Source organism: Pinus tabuliformis, chromosome 2_1 (assembly GCF_031772625.1).
Source record: "Pinus tabuliformis cultivar Carrire ecotype Pingquan chromosome 2_1, CPIR1, whole genome shotgun sequence".
NCBI classification, from domain to species: Eukaryota; Viridiplantae; Streptophyta; class Pinopsida; order Pinales; family Pinaceae; genus Pinus; species Pinus tabuliformis.
Window position 1 is genome coordinate 357,272,516 of NC_142299.1, and position 8,134 is coordinate 357,280,649.

An 8,134-nucleotide genomic window follows, 5' to 3' on the forward strand; every position below is an offset into this window, starting at 1 on the left:
CAGGAATTTACAACTAGCGTCAGGATAAGTGTGTTCTCTGGATAGAAAGATCCGTTTGACGACCTCTTTCAAAGTAAGAACTCGATCAAAGAAGTTTTGCAAGAAGCTCAGTCAAGGTTGTCCCCAGACAACCTCCAGAAATTCAAGTTGTATAGAGAAAGAAGGCTGGCTAACATTCCACTGGAAGTGCTGCGGATAGCTGCCAGAGAACCGACTCCAAGCGTCAGCCTCAGTGAACACTCTAGTGCCTCCAAACCTGATTCCAGCGCCGTGCAAGAAATATCTCCAGATCTTGAAGAGTCTGTCCACAAAGAAGACAAGAACGAAGAAACAATCAAAGACACGGCTCAGTCAAGTTCGATGGCTCAGTAGCAAGTTGCCGTCTCGCCACCAAGAGGAATTCCCCCTCCCGTCACTGAAGCACCTCTGGTTACAACAGAACTAGATAAAGAATGGGAGACCTTCAATGAACTGATAAATCTTGAAGGCCAAGTCCCGCAAACACCTGTGAGCAATACTCAAGTGGTGCAAGAAGTCTTCTCAACCATAGTCAGTGGTACCGTAGAGACGGAGCATCTCCATATCGCTCCATCCTCAGAACTTCTACTCGGCGTAGAAGAAATCCCTCCACTGGACGTATTTTACAGTCCACAGCACAAGGCAGTTGTGAGGAGACAAAGAAAGAAAAGGAAGCTTGAAAATGCACTGGCTCAGAATGCTGAACACCTAGATGTCTTGTGGAAAGACCCGAATAACAATCCAACAGAAAATCTCACGAAATTGTCTCAAATTGCGGGAGCATATGCTTCTGCAACTATCGACAAGGCCTCTGAAGTTCAACAGCTTCTAAAAGAACGTGAAAGTCAAATACAACTGCTGCAACAACAGTTGCGACAAGCTAATGAGAACGCTGAAGCCTCCAAGCAGCTTGAAGAGTTACAAGAAAGCTTTCGCCAGATGCAGGTGAGCCACCAAAGAAGTATTGAAGAAAAAGAAAAACAACTGCAAACGGTGCAAGAAATGCATAAGGATGAACCCAAGCTGACAGAGTTTATTTCAGAGTCCATCGGCTTGAACGACCAATTGTCACAGCAACAGGAGGAAATGATACGCAAAATATCACAGTGGAGGGAGTTTTGTGAAATAAGTGACAGGATCACCAGCCAAGTAGTGGAACTACGGAATGACTATGACCAGGCCAACAAAAGAATAACAGAATACCTGGCTTGGCAAAATGACGAGGAAGGGAAAAGAGCAGGGGCACCCAAGATTAATGAAAATCATAAAGAACTGCTCTTTAACAAGTGGGACGAGCAAATAACACAGGCGGAGCAGGCGGCAGAGTCAGCGGCAACACAGGCGACCATACTTATCGATTGTGTAAATGAAAATTTACACAGGGCCAACTTAGTTTCAGAATCCACTCCGGGGTACCTACCAATCGCATCGCAACTGGAGGTTGAATGGAAGCAGAAAGCACAGGCAAATGGGGAGACAATCCGAGCATTATCGAGGCTAAACTGGGAAAGTTACTGGACTTACTTAGTTAAGCCCCACAGCCAATGCATGACAGTAAGGTGCATCATGAACGCGGCCGAGAAAGTAGCGCCAGCTCTTATGGACGCTGTTTTTGCAGCCCAACTAAGCACGGAAGTCGGCCAACCGACTCTTCTCAAGCCCATGCTTGAAAACTGCAATTTCAGAGACCAGATTAAGAAGGAATTTCAATTTAGAAAGTTGTTTTTCTTTTTGTTTTACAGAATTAGAAAAAGGACGGTCATTTGAGAGTCGTATCCTAAAATTTTGTAATAATACTATTAATAGGATTAGATAGTAGTATTTTAACCCTTCTCATTGCATTGGAGAAGGGTCCAGATATTTGTCAAAAACTTGTCCTCAGAACATGCACTTCTGCACCCTCAGAGGAGGTTTTGATGAATGGAAGGATCGTGATTTATTTATGTTTGCATTCTTATGTCTGTTACTGATGTTGCACTTCTGTACTCTTGGTAGATGTTAGAAGCAAGTAGAAGTAGATCGTTATTGTTTGAAGTCTATGGGTAAGAATTAGTCATCAATGGTACTTTTATCTCTTGATTAATTTCTGCTTGTATTCTTAAAACGATATACAGCTGATATTGTTTGCATGTTAATGTATGAATATATAAGTTATCATTTGGCACTTCTGTACAGTGGATTTGTCTATTCATGTTTAATATGCGAATGATTTGATTATGCGATGTGTTGTTCACAACCGCTCTGCCTAACTTCTTATGCAGAATGGTTTATCTTTACTGATTTATATTCTGATATCAGTTGAATGATCTTTATCACCAGCTGCTGTTAGAAATCTTTCTAGATCGCATGATAAAATAAACACCCCGGGTTAATGTAAATTTTGTGTGTTGTTTTCATTTGATTATAGTAATTTAGGCTCAAGTTTGTAAGATAGATTTACAGTAGTCTTTAGAACGTTTCTTAGAAGTAACCTAACCAAAATTCCACACACACACACATACACATCCCATGCATCGGGAAGTTGGTCCCGTTATCCCCAGTTGGACCCGCTACTCCAAACGGGCAAGGAGCCGCCAACCAGGTTCCGGACCGGGTGGGTATCCCCCTTGTTGTTGACCTGACCTCGGGCCACTCAACATTTCTGGTGCTAGAAGGAGGGCCTGAGCATATTGTCTGTTGGGATATGTTTAAAACTAGAAGTCCTGGAAAAGGATGTATACTCACAGAATTCCCATTTGGAGTTGCATCCAGGTTCCTACATCTTCCAACACTCCACCGGACGTGGTAAGACTGTTATCTCAGGTAAAATTTAATGGTGAGAATAATTCTTCTGCATTTCATCACGCCTTACAGTTCATTCATAGAGTCTCTAGTGCTGATATTCAGAAAATTGACGAAGGCGTTCTGTGCAGGATTTTTACTCTCACGTTCACAGCAGAAGCTAGGAGATGGCGCAGGAACCTCCCAACTGCATCAGTCCACAGCTGGGACCAACTTGTTAGAGCTTTCATCTTGGAATTTGATTGCTATGAATACAACCAGGTATACGATGAGATCGACCATCTGCGGAAACAAGACGAGCCCGTAAGGGATTTCAATATACGATTTCATCTTAAATGTCTACAATATGATCTTGAAGATGAACTCACAGATGAAGAATCTTCGGATTATGATGAGTGTTTCCCACCTCCTGCACCTGATCAGACAGAATTTAGCCTAGGAGTTTTTCATGCTCTAACATCAAAAAACGCAGGCGAAAGTACTGAAGGGGAAGGTGCCCTGACATCAGAAGTTGACTTTAATGTAAAGTCAGACAGCATCATTTCAAATCAACAACTCCTGGTGCCAAGGTTAGATCCACCTACTGTTTCTCTTTCGAAAAGTATCGACGCAAAAAGGTACGATCTAAAGCCCGATGCTTATTGTGAATCTGATGAACGAGATTTGTTTGATGATTTTAAATACATTGTTCCAGATCGACATTTTTCTCTTTACCCTGATGTTTTTTGTAATGACAATCTTCTCCCTCATAGTATCAAGTCTATTCCAATAGAGGTCTATTCAAACGAGACATCACTGGGTTTCCAAAATAAAGAGACCACTATATCACAGTCTACGATTCATATCAAACAAGAGTTGCCTCATCTCCCTTGTCTAAAAACATATAATGAAAAAGAGGAACCTAGGGAAAATTGTGAAATCTTTCGTGATAGTTGCTTTGATATTTATGATGATATTGAATTGTCACAAGTAACTCAACTAGGTTCTGGTTATAAGAAACATCTTAGATCAGAAACTGCTTTATCTGACCCTCATCTCAAAGCAAAATCTCATTTGAATAATTTCACTGTCTGAAGCGATACTCCTATCTACGATTCATATCCAGAGGAGATCTCCATCCCTGATCGCAATCATGATTCAATTCCTGATTCACAGAACCCGGCCAGTTCTTGTGAAAAACACAGAGTTTCAAGTAACTCCCAGATGTGCGACACCACTGTATATACAGCTACCCAATCTTTTCTTTCTCACTTATTTTCTTTGTGTACGAAATCGAATCTCTCTTTAAAACTCCAAAATTTTGATAGATTAGATTTTGGCGATTTATGTATAAAAGCTTTCATTCCAAACGAGATCGCTAAACACTCAGAATTAACAATCGACGGGTCACAAGCCACCAAAATCGAAGAATATATCTCATGGATTGGCTTGCTGTCCTTTCCATCGAAAGATCACCCATTCACAAAAGAAATTCATCCCAATTTCTGCGATCCAATAGGTATTCAGTTGGAAGAAACCTATCACAAGAAAATAAAATCAAACAAGATTCCAACTAGATTCATGATTCCCTATCCCATAAACAACAAGTCCTATCCATGGGAAATTCGATTCATTTTTTTTATCCTGAGGCAATCTATGCGACTAGGAATAATAATGAATCGTTGGTTCCACTGGAAATACCATTTCTCTTAGCTACTTCCTGCACATAATTAGAATAGGAGTAGGAGTAGTTTAGCTAGGTTATTAGTTTCACTTCCAATAATTGATAGGCAAAGTTAGTTATATTCTCTACATAACCCCAGAGAATAGTTGCCTCCCCCAAATAAAAGTTTGTTCTGGCAAAGCAATATTTGACGTTTGCGAAAGAAACCCTGTCTCTGTTAAAGATTTTGGAATTTCGGCTCTTATGAACAACTAAGCTTGTGGGAATTCGGTCTTTATTGTCAATAAATCTTTAACCCGGAAGATGGTGTTAGAATTCAAACCCAGAAAATTTTAAAGAAAGCTATCTCAGTGAGGAATTCGTGTTAGATCAGCACAATAAAAGGTATCAATATTAGAATAAAGGTTCTCTGTGAAAACAGCCATTATCAAAAATAGCCCTATCATTGTCATCCAGCACTTTCTTAAGGAAAGAGAATTTGACTTCCTCCTTGCTGAAGAAGAATGCAACGATTCAGGAGAATAACCCGAAAGGATGCTATATCTTGAAGAATAAGAGGTCTCATCATGAGCCGACTTATCATGATCACAGATATTATAACTTGTTGACTTTGCCAAAACTGTCTACCAAAACAGGGCAACAACTCAAGATTGTTGCGATCAAAAGACAAGGGGTCTCATCACGAGCTAGCTTGTTCAGCAAAAGTATAAATCAAGTGAATGACTGTGTCATAATTTGGCCACCAAACCAAGACATTGTTCTTTTGAGGATTTATTTAAAAAAAAAAAAAAAGCATCAAGAAAGGTATAATTCTTCTGAAAAAGTTGCAAGAAACTGAGGCAGGATAAAGGATCATTCCTGGATAATAGGTAACCCTGTCGAGGCTATGGACGCCTGCTGGCAGCAGTGGCTCTACCTGCGACAAAGGGACATTCTTTAAAAAGGGGCTGATACATAGAGAACACTTTATTTTTATGTTCTACAAGACCAAGTAATAACTGATCTAAACTCGAAAACAACCTGGGAATGCAATTAATTGGAATAGAATGGGGCGAAGACAAAACATCATTGACGCTTTAAAGTATTATTTCTCTTATCCTTTTATAATAAAGTTCGAATTCCCTGAGAAATTTTTTCGAAAAGGGTCTGAAAACGTCAATAGAAAAAGAGCAGAGATAACTGGTTCTCCCAAGTGAATCGCCAATTGTTGTGGCCAGCAACAACCCCCCCCCCCCCCTTTGTTCAAACTAGTATCGATCACGATGCTAGAATGAATGGGGACCCTTAGTTACATTTCAAAAAAAAGAAAAATAATAATAATAAAGATTTTTTTTGAAATTGCAAGCATCAGCTTAGGAAAGGTTTCTTGGACAACTTAAGCCCAAACCTGTGTTCATAAAAGCAAATCTTCAAGGTCGCAGCACGAAAGGGTAAGAAACGCCCGCATTTCCCTTCTAAAGGCCAATATGCACATCATCTCGGCATTAATAAACCACGTCGCATCGCAATACGTTAACATCCATAGACAAAAGCTTACGAGTCCGCTGATTTGCGATATTGCGATGGCGCGATCGCACATCGCAGAAATGAGGCGGGGTACGTTAGCAAACATTGAACCATTGCGATCCACGATGTTGCGATGCTGCGATATGCGATATTGCGATCGCTACCGTTTGTGATCGCGCGGCATGCAGGATGCGTTGGCAGGTCATAAAAGCACCTTGATACGACTCCTTCGGGCACACCACCCAAAGAAAATCCACTTACTATAACCTGACTTGGAAATTATTGCGCTTTTAATGTTAGTAATGAATTAGTTGTCAGTTATTAAGTGGCATAAAGACGCGTGCCTTAATGCGGATTTACTTCACATAAGGTGGCGTGTCTGATTTATCTCTTGCATTCAAAACTCTCCCATCACCTTTTTGATCAATCTTTCCATTTCTCTCATAACCTACAGGAGCGAAGTGCGAAGGCAAAAATCAAACAGAAACGTTAGCAAGATGGGGAAGAAGAACAAAGCTCAAAGCTCAGAAACAAGAGAAAAGACCAAGGAGATGGCGCCCCTTTACACAGATACCGCATGCAATAAAGATGCAGGAATTTCCACATGGGAAAGCATGTATAGACTGTTGGAGGAGGAGAACCCTAGAATAATCAAGGCAACTGCTGCTGTCGCAGATGCACCACGCTCTTCAGAAGCATCCCTGGAAGATCTAGCATGCTCTTTCCTCCACAGAATAGCATCAAGGTCGAAGATCCTACCGTATACGGACATGATCAAGTGGATTTTAGATGACGCAGAGCTGCATCATAGGCAATTCAAAGTCAAAGGACATGGGCTCGTAGGATCGTTCACGGCTCAAGACCTGAAGCTCATGTATCACCTTCCCGAACCTCAAACGACCTACAATGCAGATTTTGTTAGGAAGTTCGCAGCAGAGAATCCGGACCTATCATACACTACCAAAGAATGGTCGAAAAGGGATGAACCACTGAAGAAAGATAAGAACGGTATGTATAGCACCGGTTCCCTTACTTCTCCGTATTGTTTTGCTGCAGCCATGCTCTGTAGGCTATTCGGTAAGCCTGATATCAATAAATTTCCATCTGAATGGCTACCGTTAATTGATGTTGCGACTAACTCCGAGGTAATAGATTGGGCCAAAATCCTTTCTGACACTCTATACACGGACATTCTTTACTATCGTTCTAAAAGATCCTTCTCCCAAAGGTTTTATCCCCCTTTTTATATGTCTGCCTACATAATGGACTCTATCTGTTATGTGTCTAAATTCCCCACTATGGGCTGGCAATGAACTACCCAAGACCCATTGCCCATTCATGTCTACCATAAAGTCTTGTGGGATTCTCAGTTTGCCCCCCATTTTTACCAGATTTGCCACGGGCTCATACTGCCCATCCATAGAATGATATATGATAAAGACCCTCCGAGATGCTCTCCCGAAGCACAAAACGACATCACCTCCGTAGCAAGATGGTTTGGAGAAGAATGGTTTACCTACATTCGAGTTTTTGGAAGCACAGTACCTCCTCATGTCCTACCCTTGTACATCCCAGATAAATTGTTGGCCCGAGAGATCGCTTATCAGACTTGTTCTGAAGGTGGTTTAACTAAGGACCTAAAGAACAAAAAGAAGGCCATTTGGCCTCCATTCCCCGTCACATGTGGGGCCTTCTCTTTATTCGATGTGGGACACGCTTTTGGTGAGGTGGAGAATGTGACGTGTCTCCAACTATTTAAACTCCCACCAAGGCCATTCGACCCAAATAAAGTCACCCAGGAATTTACAACTAGCATCAGGATAAGTGTGTTCTCTGGACAGAAAGATCCGTTTGACGACCTCTTTCAGAGTAAGAACTCGATCAAAGAAGTTTTGCAAGAAGCTCAGTCAAGGTTGTCCCAAGACAACCTCCGGAAATTCAAGTTGTATAGAGAAAGAAGGCTGGCTAACATTCCACTGGAAGTGCTGCGGATAGCTGCCAGAGAACCGACTCCAAGCGTTAGCCTCAGTGAACACTCCAGTGCCTCCAAACCTGATTCCAGCGCCGTGCAAGAAATATCTCCAGATCTTGAAGAGTCTGTCCACAAAGAAGACAAGAACGAAGAAACAATCAAAGACGCGGCTCAGTCAAGTTCGATGGCTCAGT